The sequence below is a fragment of the Hypanus sabinus genome, chromosome 15 (genome assembly GCF_030144855.1).
Source record: "Hypanus sabinus isolate sHypSab1 chromosome 15, sHypSab1.hap1, whole genome shotgun sequence".
In the NCBI taxonomy this organism is placed as follows: Eukaryota; Metazoa; Chordata; class Chondrichthyes; order Myliobatiformes; family Dasyatidae; genus Hypanus; species Hypanus sabinus.
The window spans coordinates 4777698-4791157 of record NC_082720.1 but is presented as its reverse complement, the minus strand read 5'-3'; positions in this window follow the sequence as shown (position 1 = coordinate 4791157).

Sequence of the window (13460 nt, the reverse complement as noted above, 5' to 3'; positions counted from 1 at the left end):
GGTGAATTGCTGGTACTCCGATGCGGGCTGGATCACTCTGGCGATGGAAGGTGAATTGTTGGTACTCCGATGTGGGCTGGGTTACTGGTGTCGGAAGGTGAATTGCTGGTACTCCGATGCGGGCTGGGTCGCTCTGGTGACGGAAGGTGAATTGTTGGTACTCCAATGAGGGCTGGGTCACTCTGGTGACGGAAGGTGAATTGCTGGTACTCCGATACGGGCTGGGTCAATCTGGTGATGGAAGGTGAATTGCTGGTACTCCGATGCGGGCTGGGTCACTGGGGATGGAAGGTGAATTACTGGTACTCCGATACGGGCTGAATCACTCTGGTGATGGAAGGTGAATTGCTGGTACTCCGATGCGGGCTGGGTCACTCTAGTGACGGAAGGTGAATTGCTGGTACTCCGATGCGGGCTGGGTCACTGGCGATGGAAGGTGAATTGCGGGTACTCCGATGCAGGCTGGGTCACTCTGGTGACGGAAGGTGAATTGCTGGTACTCCGATGCGGGCTGGGTCACTCTAGTGATGGAAGGTGAATTGCTGGTTCTCCGATGCGGGCTGGGTCACTCTGGTGACGGAAGGTGAATTGCTGGTACTCCGATACGGGCTGGGTCACTCTGGTGATGGAAGGTGAATTGCTGGTTCTCCAATGCGGGCTGGGTCACTCTGGCGATGGAAGGTGAATTGCTGGTACTCCGATGCGGGCTGGGTCACTGGCGATGGAAGGTGAATTGCTGGTACTCCGATGCGGGCTGGGTCACTCTAGTGATGGAAGGTGAATTGCTGGTACTCCAATGTGGGCTGGGTCACTGGCGATGGAAGGTGAATTGCTGGTTCTCCAATGCGGGCTGGGTCACTCTGGTGACGGAAGGTGAATTGCTGGTATTTCGATGCGGGCTGGGTCACTCAGGCGACGAAAGGTGAATCGCTGGTACTCCGATGCGGGCTGGGTCACTCTGGTGACGGAAAGTGAATTGCTGGTACTCCGATGCCGGATGGGTCACTCTGGTGATGGAAGGTGAATTGCTGGTACTCCGATGCTGGCTGGGTCACTCTGGCGATGGAAGGTGAATTGCTGGTACTCCGATGTGGGCTGGGTTACTGGTGATGGAAGGTGAATTGCTGGTTCTCTGATGCGGGCTGGGTCACTCAGGCGACGGAAGGTGAATTGCTGGTACTCCGATGCGGGCTGGATCACTCTGGCGATGGAAGGTGAATTGTTGGTACTCCGATGTGGGCTGGGTTACTGGTGTCGGAAGGTGAATTGCTGGTACTCCGATGCGGGCTGGGTCGCTCTGGTGACGGAAGGTGAATTGTTGGTACTCCGATGAGGGCTGGGTCACTCTGGTGACGGAAGGTGAATTGCTGGTACTTACTCCAATGCAGTCTGGGTCACTCTAGTCTTGGAAGGTGAATTGCTGGTACTCCGATGCGGGATGGGTCACTGTGGTGACTGAAGGTGAATTGCTGGTACTCCGATACGGGCTGGATCACTCTGGCGATGGAAGGTGAATTGCTGGTACTCCAATGTGGGCTGGGTCACTCTGGTGACGGAAGGTGTATTGCTGGTACTCCGATACGGGCTGGATAACTCTGGTGACGGAAAGTGAGTTGCTGGTACTCCGATGCGGGCTGGGTCCCTCTGGTGATGGAAAGTGAATTGCTGGTACTCCGATGCGGGCTGGGTTACTGGTGATGGAAGGTGAATTGCTGGTTCTCCGATGTGGGCTGGGTCACTCTGGTGATGGAAGTTGAATTGCTGGTGTTCCGATTCTGGCTGGGTCACTCTGGAAATGGAAGGTGAATTGCTGGTACTCCAATGTGGGCTGGGTCACTCTGGTGACGGAAGGTGTATTGCTGGTACTCCGATACGGGCTGGATAACTCTGGTGACGGAAAGTGAGTTGCTGGTACTCCGATGCGGGCTGGGTCCCTCTGGTGATGGAAAGTGAATTGCTGGTACTCCGATGCGGGCTGGGTTACTGGTGATGGAAGGTGAATTGCTGGTTCTCCGATGTGGGCTGGGTCACTCTGGTGACGGAAGGTGTATTGCTGGTACTCCGATACGGGCTGGATAACTCTGGTGACGGAAAGTGAATTGCTGGTACTCCGATACGGGCTGGGTCACTCTGGTGACGGAAGGTAAATTGCTGGTACTCCGATACGGGCTGGATCACTGGTGACGGAAGGTGAATAGCTGGTGCTCCGATACGGGCTGGGGCACTCTGGTGACGGAAGGTGAATTGCTGGTACTGCCATGCGGGCTGGGTCAGTGGTGATGGAAGGTGAATTGCTGGTACTCCGATGCGGGCTGGGTCACTCTGGTGACAGAAGGTGAATTGCTGGTACTCCGATGTGGGCTGGGTCACTCTGGTGACAGAAGGTGAATTGGTGGTACTCCAATGTGGGCTGGGTCACTCTGGTGACGGAGGGTGAATTGCTGGTACTCCGATTCGGGCTGGATGACTCTGGCGATGGAAGGTGAATTGCTGGTACTCCCATGAGGGCTGGGTCACTGGTGATGGAAGTTGAATTGCTGGTACTCCGATGCGGGATGGGTCACTCTGGCGACGGAAGGTGAATTGCTGATACACTGATGCGGGCTGGGTCACTCTGGTGACGGAAGGTGAATTGCTGGTACTCTGATGCGGGCTGGGTCACTCTGGCGACGGAAGGTGAATTGCTGGTACTCCAATGCGGGCTGAGTCACTCTGGTGACGGAAGGTGAATTGCTGGTACTCCCATGCGGGCTGGGTCACTGGTGATGGAAGTTGAATTGCTGGTACTCCGATGCGGGCTGGGTCACTCCGGTGACGGAAGGTGAATTGCTGGTACTCCCATGCGGGCTGGGTCACTGGTGATGGAAGGTGAATTGCTGGTACTCCGATGCGGGCTGGGTCACTCCGGTGACGGAAGGTGAATTGCTGGTACTCCCATGCGTGCTGGGTCACTGGCGATGGAAGGTGAATTGCTGGTACTCCGATGCGGGCTGGATCACTCTGGTGACGGAAGGTGAATTGCTGGTACTCCGATGCGGGCTGGGTCACTGGCGATGGAAGGTGAATTGCTGGTACTCTGATGCGGGCTGGGTCACTCTGGTGATGGAAGGTGAATTGCTGGTTCTCCGATGCGGGCTGGGTCACTGGCGATGGAAGGTGAATTGCTGGTACTCCGATGCGGGCTGGGTCACTCTGGTGACGGAAGGTGAATTGCTGGTACACCGATGCGGGCTGGATCACTCTGGTGACGGAAGGTGAATTGCTGGTACTCCGATACGGGCTGGGTCACTCTGGTGACGGAAGGTGAATTGCTGGTTCTCCGATGCGGGCTGCGTCACTGGCGATGGAAGGTGAATTGCTGGTACTCCGATGCGGGCTGGGTCACTGGCGATGGAAGGTGAATTACTGGTACTCCGATACGGGCTGGGTCAATCTGGTGATGGAAGGTGAATTGCTGGTACTCCGATGCGGGCTGGGTCACTGGGGATGGAAGGTGAATTACTGGTACTCCGATACGGGCTGGATCACTCTGGTGATGGAAGGTGAATTGCTGGTACTCCGATGCGGGCTGGGTCACTCTGGTGACGGAAGGTGAATTGCTGGTACTCCGATGCGGGCTGGGTCACTGGCGATGGAAGGTGAATTGCGGGTACTCCGATGCGTGCTGGGTCACTCTGGTGACGGAAGGTGAATTGCTGGTACTCCGATGCGGGCTGGGTCACTCTAGTGATGGAAGGTGAATTGCTGGTTCTCCGATGCGGGCTGGGTCACTCTGGTGACGGAAGGTGAATTGCTGGTACTCCGATACGGGCTGGGTCACTCTGGTGATGGAAGGTGAATTGCTGGTTCTCCAATGCGGGCTGGGTCACTCTGGCGATGGAAGGTGAATTGCTGGTACTCCGTTGCGTGCTTGGTCACTGGCGATGGAAGGTGAATTGCTGGTACTCCGATGCGGGCTGGGTCACTCTAGTGATGGAAGGTGAATTGCTGGTACTCCAATGAGGGCTGGGTCACTGGCGATGGAAGGTGAATTGCTGGTTCTCCAATGCGGGCTGGGTCACTCTGGTGACGGAAGGTGAATTGCTGGTATTCCGATGCGGGCTGGGTCACTCAGGCGACGGAAGGTGAATCGCTGGTACTCCGATGCGGGCTGGGTCACTCTGGTGACGGAAAGTGAATTGCTGGTACTCCGATGCCGGATGGGTCACTCTGGTGATGGAAGGTGAATTGCTGGTACTCCGATGCTGGCTGGGTCATTCTGGCGATGGAAGGTGAATTGCTGGTACTCCGATGTGGGCTGGGTTACTGGTGATGGAAGGTGAATTGCTGGTTCTCTGATGCGGGCTGGGTCACTCAGGCGACGGAAGGTGAATTGCTGGTACTCCGATGCGGGCTGGATCACTCTGGCGATGGAAGGTGAATTGTTGGTACTCCGATGTGGGCTGGGTTACTGGTGTCGGAAGGTGAATTGCTGGTACTCCGATGCGGGCTGGGTCGCTCTGGTGACGGAAGGTGAATTGTTGGTACTCCGATGAGGGCTGGGTCACTCTGGTGACGGAAGGTGAATTGCTGGTACTTACTCCAATGCAGTCTGGGTCACTCTAGTGTTGGAAGGTGAATTGCTGCTACTCCGATGCGGGCTGGGTCACTGTGGTGACTGAAGGTGAATTGCTGGTACTCCGATGCGGGCTTGGTTACTGGTGATGGAAGGTGAATTGCTGGTTCTCCGATGTGGGCTGGGTCACTCTGGTGATGGAAGTTGAATTGCTGGTGTTCCGATTCTGGCTGGGTCACTCTGGAAATGGAAGGTGAATTGCTGGTACTCCAATGTGGGCTGGGTCACTCTGGTGACGGAAGGTGTATTGCTGGTACTCCGATACGGGCTGGATAACTCTGGTGACGGAAAGTGAATTGCTGGTACTCCGATACGGGCTGGGTCACTCTGGTGACGGAAGGTGAATTGCTGGTACTCCGATACGGGCAGGATCACGGGTGACGGAAGGTGAATAGCTGGTGCTCCGATACGGGCTGGGGCACTCTGGTGACGGAAGGTGAATTGCTGGTACTGCCATGCGGGCTGGGTCAGTGGTGATGGAAGGTGAATTGCTGGTACTCCGATGCGGGCTGGGTCACTCTGGTGACAGAAGGTGAATTGCTGGTACTCCGATTCGGGCTGGATGACTCTGGCGATGGAAGGTGAATTGCTGGTACTCCCATGAGGGCTGGGTCACTGGTGATGGAAGGTGAATTGCTGGTACTCCGATGCGGGCTGGGTCACTCTGGTGACAGAAGGTGAATTGCTGGTACTCCAATGTGGGCTGGGTCACTCTGGTGACGGAAAGTGAATTGCTGGTACTCCGTTGCGGGCTGGGTTACTGCTGATGGAAGGTGAATTGCTGGTTCTCCGATGCGGGCTGGGTCACTCTGGTGATGGAAAGTGAATTGCTGGTACTCCGATACGGGCTGGATCACTCTGGTGACGGAAGGTGAATTGCTGGTACTCCGATACAGGCTGGATCACTCTGGTGACGGATAGTGAATTGCTGGTACTCCGATGCAGGCTGGGTCACTGGTGATGGAAGGTGAATTGCTGGTACTCCGATGCGGGCTGGGTCACTCTGGTGACGGAAGGTGAATTGCTGGTACTCCGATACAGGCTGGATCACTCTGGTGACGGTACGTGAATTGCTGGTACTCCGATACGGGCTGGATCACTCTGGTGACGGAAGGTGAATTGCTGGTACTCCGATACAGGCTGGATCACTCTGGTGACGGAGTGTGAATTGCTGGTACTCCGATACGGGCTGGATCACTCTGGTGACTTAAGGTGAATTGCTGGTATTCCGATACAGGCTGGAGAACTCTGGTGACGGAAGGTGAATTGCTGGTACTCCGATACGGGCCGGAGAACTCTGGTGACGGAAGGTGAATTGCTGGTACTCCGATACAGGCTGGATCACTCTGGTGACGGAAGGTGAATTGCTGGTACTCCGATACGGGCTGGATCACTCTGGTGACGGAAGGTGAATTGCTGGTACTCCAATACAGGCTGGATCACTCTGGTGACGGAAAGTGAATTGCTGGTTCTCCGATACGGGCTGGATCACTCTGGTGACGGAAGGTGAATTGCTGGTACTCCGATACAGGCTGGATCACTCTGGTGACGGAAGGTGAATTGCTGGTACTCCCATGCGGGCTGGGTCACTGGTGATGGAAGGTGAATTGCTGGTACTCCGATGCGGGCTGGGTCACTCTGGTGACAGAAGGTGAATTGCTGGTACTCCGATGTGGGCTGGGTCACTCTGGTGACAGAAGGTGATTTGCTGGTACTCCGATACAGGCTGGATCACTCTGGTGACGGATAGTGAATTGCTGGTACTCCGATGCGGGCTGGGTTACTGGTGATGGAAGGTGAATTGCTGGTTCTCCGATGCGGGCTGGGTCACTCTGGTGACGGAACGTGAATTGCTGGTACTCCGATGCCGGATGGGTCACTCTGGTGATGGAAGGTGAATTGCTGGTACTCCGATGCTGGCTGGGTCACTCTGGCGATGGAAGGTGAATTGCTGGTACTCCGATACGGGCTGGATCACTCTGGTGACGGAAGGTGAATTGCTGGTACTCCGATGCGGGCTGGATCACTCTGGTGACGGAAGGTGAATTGCTGGTACTCCCATACGGGCTGGATCACTCTGGTGACGGAAGGTGAATTGCTGGTACTCCGATACGGGCTGGATCACTCTGGTGACGGAAAGTTAATTGCTGGTACTCCGATGCGGGCTGGGTTACTGGAGTTGGAAGGTGAATTGCTGGTACTCCGATGCGGGCTGGGTCACTCTGGTGACGGAAAGTGAATTGCTGGTGTTCCGATTCTGGCTGGGTCACTCTGGAAATGGAAGGTGAATTGCTGGTACTCCAATGTGGGCTGGGTCACTCTGGTGACGGAAGGTGTATTGCTGGTACTCCGATACGGGCTGGATAACTCTGGTGACGGAAAGTGAATTGCTGGTACTCCGATACGGGCTGGGTCACTCTGGTGACGGAAGGTGAATTGCTGGTACTCCGATACGGGCAGGATCACTGGTGACGGAAGGTGAATAGCTGGTGCTCCGATACGGGCTGGGGCACTCTGGTGACGGAAGGTGAATTGCTGGTACTGCCATGCGGGCTGGGTCAGTGGTGATGGAAGGTGAATTGCTGGTACTCCGATGCGGGCTGGGTCACTCTGGTGACAGAAGGTGAATTGCTGGTACTCCAATGTGGGCTGGGTCACTCTGGTGACGGAAGGTGAATTTGTGGTACTCCAATGTGGGCTGGGTCACTCTGGTGACGGAGGGTGAATTGCTGGTACTCCGATTCGGGCTGGATGACTCTGGCGATGGAAGGTGAATTGCTGGTACTCCCATGAGGGCTGGGTCACTGGTGATGGAAGGTGAATTGCTGGTACTCCGATGCGGGCTGGGTCACTCTGGTGACAGAAGGTGAATTGCTGGTACTCCAATGTGGGCTGGGTCACTCTGGTGACGGAGGGTGAATTGCTGGTACTCCGATTCGGGCAGGATGACTCTGGCGATAGAAGGTGAATTGCTGGTACTCCGATGCGGGCTGGATCACTCTGGTGACGGAAGGTGAATTGCTGGTACTCCGATGCGGGCTGGATCACTCTGGTGACGGAAAGTGAATTGCTGGTACTCCGTTGCGGGCTGGGTTACTGCTGATGGAAGGTGAATTGCTGGTTCTCCGATGCGGGCTGGGTCACTCTGGTGATGGAAAGTGAATTGCTGGTACTCCGATACGGGCTGGATCACTCTGGTGACGGAAGGTGAATTGCTGGTACTCCGATACAGGCTGGATCACTCTGGTGACGGATAGTGAATTGCTGGTACTCCGATGCAGGCTGGGTCACTGGTGATGGAAGGTGAATTGCTGGTACTCCGATGCGGGCTGGGTCACTCTGGTGACGGAAGGTGAATTGCTGGTACTCCGATACAGGCTGGATCACTCTGGTGACGGTACGTGAATTGCTGGTACTCCGATACGGGCTGGATCACTCTGGTGACGGAAGGTGAATTGCTGGTACTCCGATACAGGCTGGATCACTCTGGTGACGGAGTGTGAATTGCTGGTACTCCGATACGGGCTGGATCACTCTGGTGACTTAAGGTGAATTGCTGGTATTCCGATACAGGCTGGAGAACTCTGGTGACGGAAGGTGAATTGCTGGTACTCCGATACGGGCCGGAGAACTCTGGTGACGGAAGGTGAATTGCTGGTACTCCGATACAGGCTGGATCACTCTGGTGACGGAAGGTGAATTGCTGGTACTCCGATACGGGCTGGATCACTCTGGTGACGGAAGGTGAATTGCTGGTACTCCGATACAGGCTGGATCACTCTGGTGACGGAAAGTGAATTGCTGGTTCTCCGATACGGGCTGGATCACTCTGGTGACGGAAGGTGAATTGCTGGTACTCCGATACAGGCTGGATCACTCTGGTGACGGAAGGTGAATTGCTGGTACTCCCATGCGGGCTGGGTCACTGGTGATGGAAGGTGAATTGCTGGTACTCCGATGCGGGCTGGGTCACTCTGGTGACAGAAGGTGAATTGCTGGTACTCCGATGTGGGCTGGGTCACTCTGGTGACAGAAGGTGATTTTCTGGTACTCCGATACAGGCTGGATCACTCTGGTGACGGATAGTGAATTGCTGGTACTCCGATGCGGGCTGGGTTACTGGTGATGGAAGGTGAATTGCTGGTTCTCCGATGCGGGCTGGGTCACTCTGGTGACGGAACGTGAATTGCTGGTACTCCGATGCCGGATGGGTCACTCTGGTGATGGAAGGTGAATTGCTGGTACTCCGATGCTGGCTGGGTCACTCTGGCGATGGAAGGTGAATTGCTGGTACTCCGATACGGGCTGGATCACTCTGGTGACGGAAGGTGAATTGCTGGTACTCCGATGCGGGCTGGATCACTCTGGTGACGGAAGGTGAATTGCTGGTACTCCCATACGGGCTGGATCACTCTGGTGACGGAAGGTGAATTGCTGGTACTCCGATACGGGCTGGATCACTCTGGTGACGGAAAGTTAATTGCTGGTACTCCGATGCGGGCTGGGTTACTGGAGTTGGAAGGTGAATTGCTGGTACTCCGATGCGGGCTGGGTCACTCTGGTGACGGAAAGTGAATTGCTGGTACTCCGATGCCGGATGGGTCACTCTGGTGACGGAAGGTGAATTGCTGGTACTCCGATGTGTGCTGGGTTACTGGTGATGAAAGGTGAATTGCTGGTACTCCGATGCGGGCTGGGTCACTCTGGTGACGGAAAGTGAACTGCTGGTACTCTGATACGGGCTGGATAACTCTGGTGACGGAAAGTGAATTGCTGGTACTCCGATGCGGGCTGGGTCACTCTGGCGATGGAAGTTGAATTGCTGGTACTCCGATGTGGGCTGGGTCACTCTGGTGATGGAAGGTGAATTGCTGGTGTTCCGATTGTGGCTGGGTCACTCTGGAAATGGAAGGTGAATTGCTGGTACTCCGATGCGGGCTGGATCACTCTGGTGACGGAAGGTGAATTGCTGGTACTCCCATACGGGCTGGATCACTCTGGTGACGGAAGGTGAATTGCTGGTACTCCGATACGGGCTGGATCACTCTGGTGACGGAAAGTTAATTGCTGGTACTCCGATGCGGGCTGGGTCACTCTGGTGACGGAAAGTGAATTGCTGGTACTCCGATGCCGGATGGGTCACTCTGGTGACGGAAGGTGAATTGCTGGTACTCCGATGTGTGCTGGGTTACTGGTGATGAAAGGTGAATTGCTGGTACTCCGATGCGGGCTGGGTCACTCTGGTGACGGAAAGTGAACTGCTGGTACTCTGATACGGGCTGGATAACTCTGGTGACGGAAAGTGAATTGCTGGTACTCCGATGCGGGCTGGGTCACTCTGGCGATGGAAGTTGATTTGCTGGTACTCCGATGTGGGCTGGGTCACTCTGGTGATGGAAGGTGAATTGCTGGTGTTCCGATTCTGGCTGGGTCACTCTGGAAATGGAAGGTGAATTGCTGGTACTCTGGTGCAGACTGATTAACTCTGGCGATGGAAGGTGAATTGCTGGGACTCCGATGCCAGCTGGGTCACTCTGGAGATGGAAGGTGTATTGCTGGTACTCCGATACGGGCTGGATAACTCTGGTGACGGAAAGTGAGTTGCTGGTACTCCGATGCGGGCTGGGTCCCTCTGGTGATGGAAAGTGAATTGCTGGTACTCTAATACGGGCTGGGTCACTGGTGATGGAAGGTGAATTGCTGGTACTCTGATGCGGGCTGGGTCACTCTGGTGACGGAAAGTGAATTGCTGGTACTCCTATACGGGCTGGATAACTCTGGTGATGGAAGGTGAATTGCTGGTACATCCGATGCGGGCTGGGTCACTCTGGCGATCGAAGGTGAATTGCTGGTACTCCAATGTGGGCTGGGTCACTCTGGTGACGGAAAGTGAACTGCTGGTACTCTGATACCGGCTGGATAACTCTGGTGACGGAAAGTGAATTGCTGGTACTCCGATGCGGGCTGGGTAACTCTGGCGATGGAAGTTGAATTGTTGGTACTCCGATGTGGGCTGGGTCACTCTGGTGATGGAAGGTGAATTGCTGGTGTTCCGATTCTGGCTGGGTCACTCTGGAAATGGAAGGTGAATTGCTGGTACTCTGGTACAGACTGAATAACTCTGGCGATGGAAGGTGATTTGCTGGGACTCCGATGTGGGCTGGGTCACTCTGGTGATGGTAAGTGAATTGCTGGTACTCCGATACGGGCTGGATCACTCTGGTGACGGAAGGTGAATTGCTGGTACTCCGATGCGGGCTGGATCACTGGTGATGGAAGGTGAATTGCTGGTACTCTGATGCGGCTGGGTCACTCTGGTGTCGGAAAGTGAATTGCTGGTACTCCTATACGGGCTGGATAACTCTGGTGATGGAAGGTGAATTGCTGGTACTCCGATGTGGGCTGGGTCACTCTGGTGACGGAAGGTGAATTGCTGGTACTCCGATACAGGCTGGATCACTCTGGTGACGGAAGGTGAATTGCTGGTATTCCGATACGGGCTGGATCACTCTGGTGACGGAAGGTGAATTGCTGGTACTCCGATACGGGCTGGATCACTCTGGTGACAGAAGGTGAATTGCTGGTACTCCGATACAGGCTGGATCACTCTGGTGACGGAGAGTGAATTGCTGGTACTCTGATACGGGCTGGATCACTCTGGTGACGGAAGGTGAATTGCTGGTACTCCGATACAGGCTGGATCACTCTGGTGACGGAAGGTGAATTGCTGGTACTCCCATGCGGGCTGGGTCACTGGTGATGGAAGGTGAATTGCTGGTACTCCGATGCGGGCTGGGTCACTCTGGTGACAGAAGGTGAATTGCTGGTACTCCGATGTGGGCTGGGTCACTCTGGTGACAGAAGGTGAATTGCTGGTACTCCGATACAGGCTGGATCACTCTGGTGACGGATAGTGAATTGCTGGTACTCCGATGCGGGCTGGGTTACTGGTGATGGAAGGTGAATTGCTGGTTCTCCGATGCGGGCTGGGTCACGCTGGTGACGGAAGGTGAATTGCTGGTACTCCGATGTCGGATGGGTCACTCTGGTGATGGATGGTGAATTGCTGGTACTCCGATGCTGGCTGGGTCACTCTGGCGATGGAAGGTGAATTGCTGGTACTCCGATGTGGGCTGGGTTACTGGTAATGGAAGGTGAATTGCTGGTTCTCCGATTAGGGCTGGGTCACTCTGGTGATCGAAGGTGAATTGCTGGTACTTCGATGCGGGCTGGATCACTCTGGGGACGGAAGGTGAATTGCTGGTACTCCGATGCGGGCTGGATCACTCTGGTGACGGAAGGTGAATTGCTGGTACTCCGATGCGGGCTGGATCACTCTGGTGACGGAAGGTGAATTGCTGGTACTCCGATACGGGCTGGATCACTCTGGTGACGGAAGGTGAATTGCTGGTACTCCGATGTGGGCTGGGTCACTCTGGTGACGGAAAGTGAATTGCTGGTACTCCGATGCCGGATGGGTCACTCTGGTGACGGAAGGTGAATTGCTGGTACTCCGATGTGTGCTGGGTTACTGGTGATGAAAGGTGAATTGCTGGTACTCCGATGCTGGCTCTGTCACTCTGGTGACGGAAAGTGAATTGCTGGTACTCCGATGCCGGATGGGTCACTCTGGTGACGGAAGGTGAATTGCTGGTACTCCGATGTGTGCTGGGTTACTGGTGATGAAAGGTGAATTGCTGGTACTCCGATGCGGGCTGGGTCACTCTGGTGACGGAAAGTGAACTGCTGGTACTCTGATACGGGCTGGATAACTCTGGTGATGGAAAGTGAATTGCTGGTACTCCGATGCGGGCTGGGTCACTCTGGCGATGGAAGTTGAATTGCTGGTACTCCGATGTGGGCTGGGTCACTCTGGTGATGGAAGGTGAATTGCTGGTGTTCCGATTCTGGCTGGGTCACTCTGGAAATGGAAGGTGAATTGCTGGTACTCTGGTGCAGACTGAATAACTCTGGCGATGGAAGGTGATTTGCTGGGACTCCGATGTGGGCTGGGTCACTCTGGTGACGGAAAGTGAATTGCTGGTACTCCGATACGGGCTGGATCACTCTGGTGACGGAAGGTGAATTGCTGGTACTCCGATGCGGGCTGGATCACTGGTGATGGAAGGTGAATTGCTGGTACTCTGATGCGGCTGGGTCACTCTGGTGTCGGAAAGTGAATTGCTGGTACTCCTATACGGGCTGGATAACTCTGGTGATGGAAGGTGAATTGCTGGTACTCCAATGTGGGCTGGGTCACTCTGGTGACGGAGGGTGAACTGCTGGTACTCCGATTCGGGCTGGATGACTCTGGCGATGGAAGGTGAATTGCTGGTACTCCGATGCGGGCTGGATCACTCTGGTGACGGAAGGTGAATTGCTGGTAATCCGATACGGGCTGGATCACTCTGGTGACGGAAGGTGAATTGCTGGTACTCCGATACGGGCTGAATCACTCTGGTGACGGATAGTGAATTGCTGGTACTCTGATGCGGGCTGGGTTACTGGTGATGGAAGGTGAATTGCTGGTTCTCCGATGTGGGCTAGGTCACTCTGGTGACGGAAAGTGAATTGCTGGTACTCCGATGCCGGATGGGTCACTCTGGTGACGGAAGGTGAATTGCTGGTACTCCGATGTGTGCTGGGTTACTGGTGATGAAAGGTGAATTGCTGGTACTCCGATGCTGGCTGGGTCACTCTGGTGACGGAAAGTGAATTGCTGGTACTCCGATGCCGGATGGGTCACTCTGGTGACGGAAGGTGAATTGCTGGTACTCCGATGTGTGCTGGGTTACTGGTGATGAAAGGTGAATTGCTGGTACTCCGATGCGGGCTGGGTCACGCT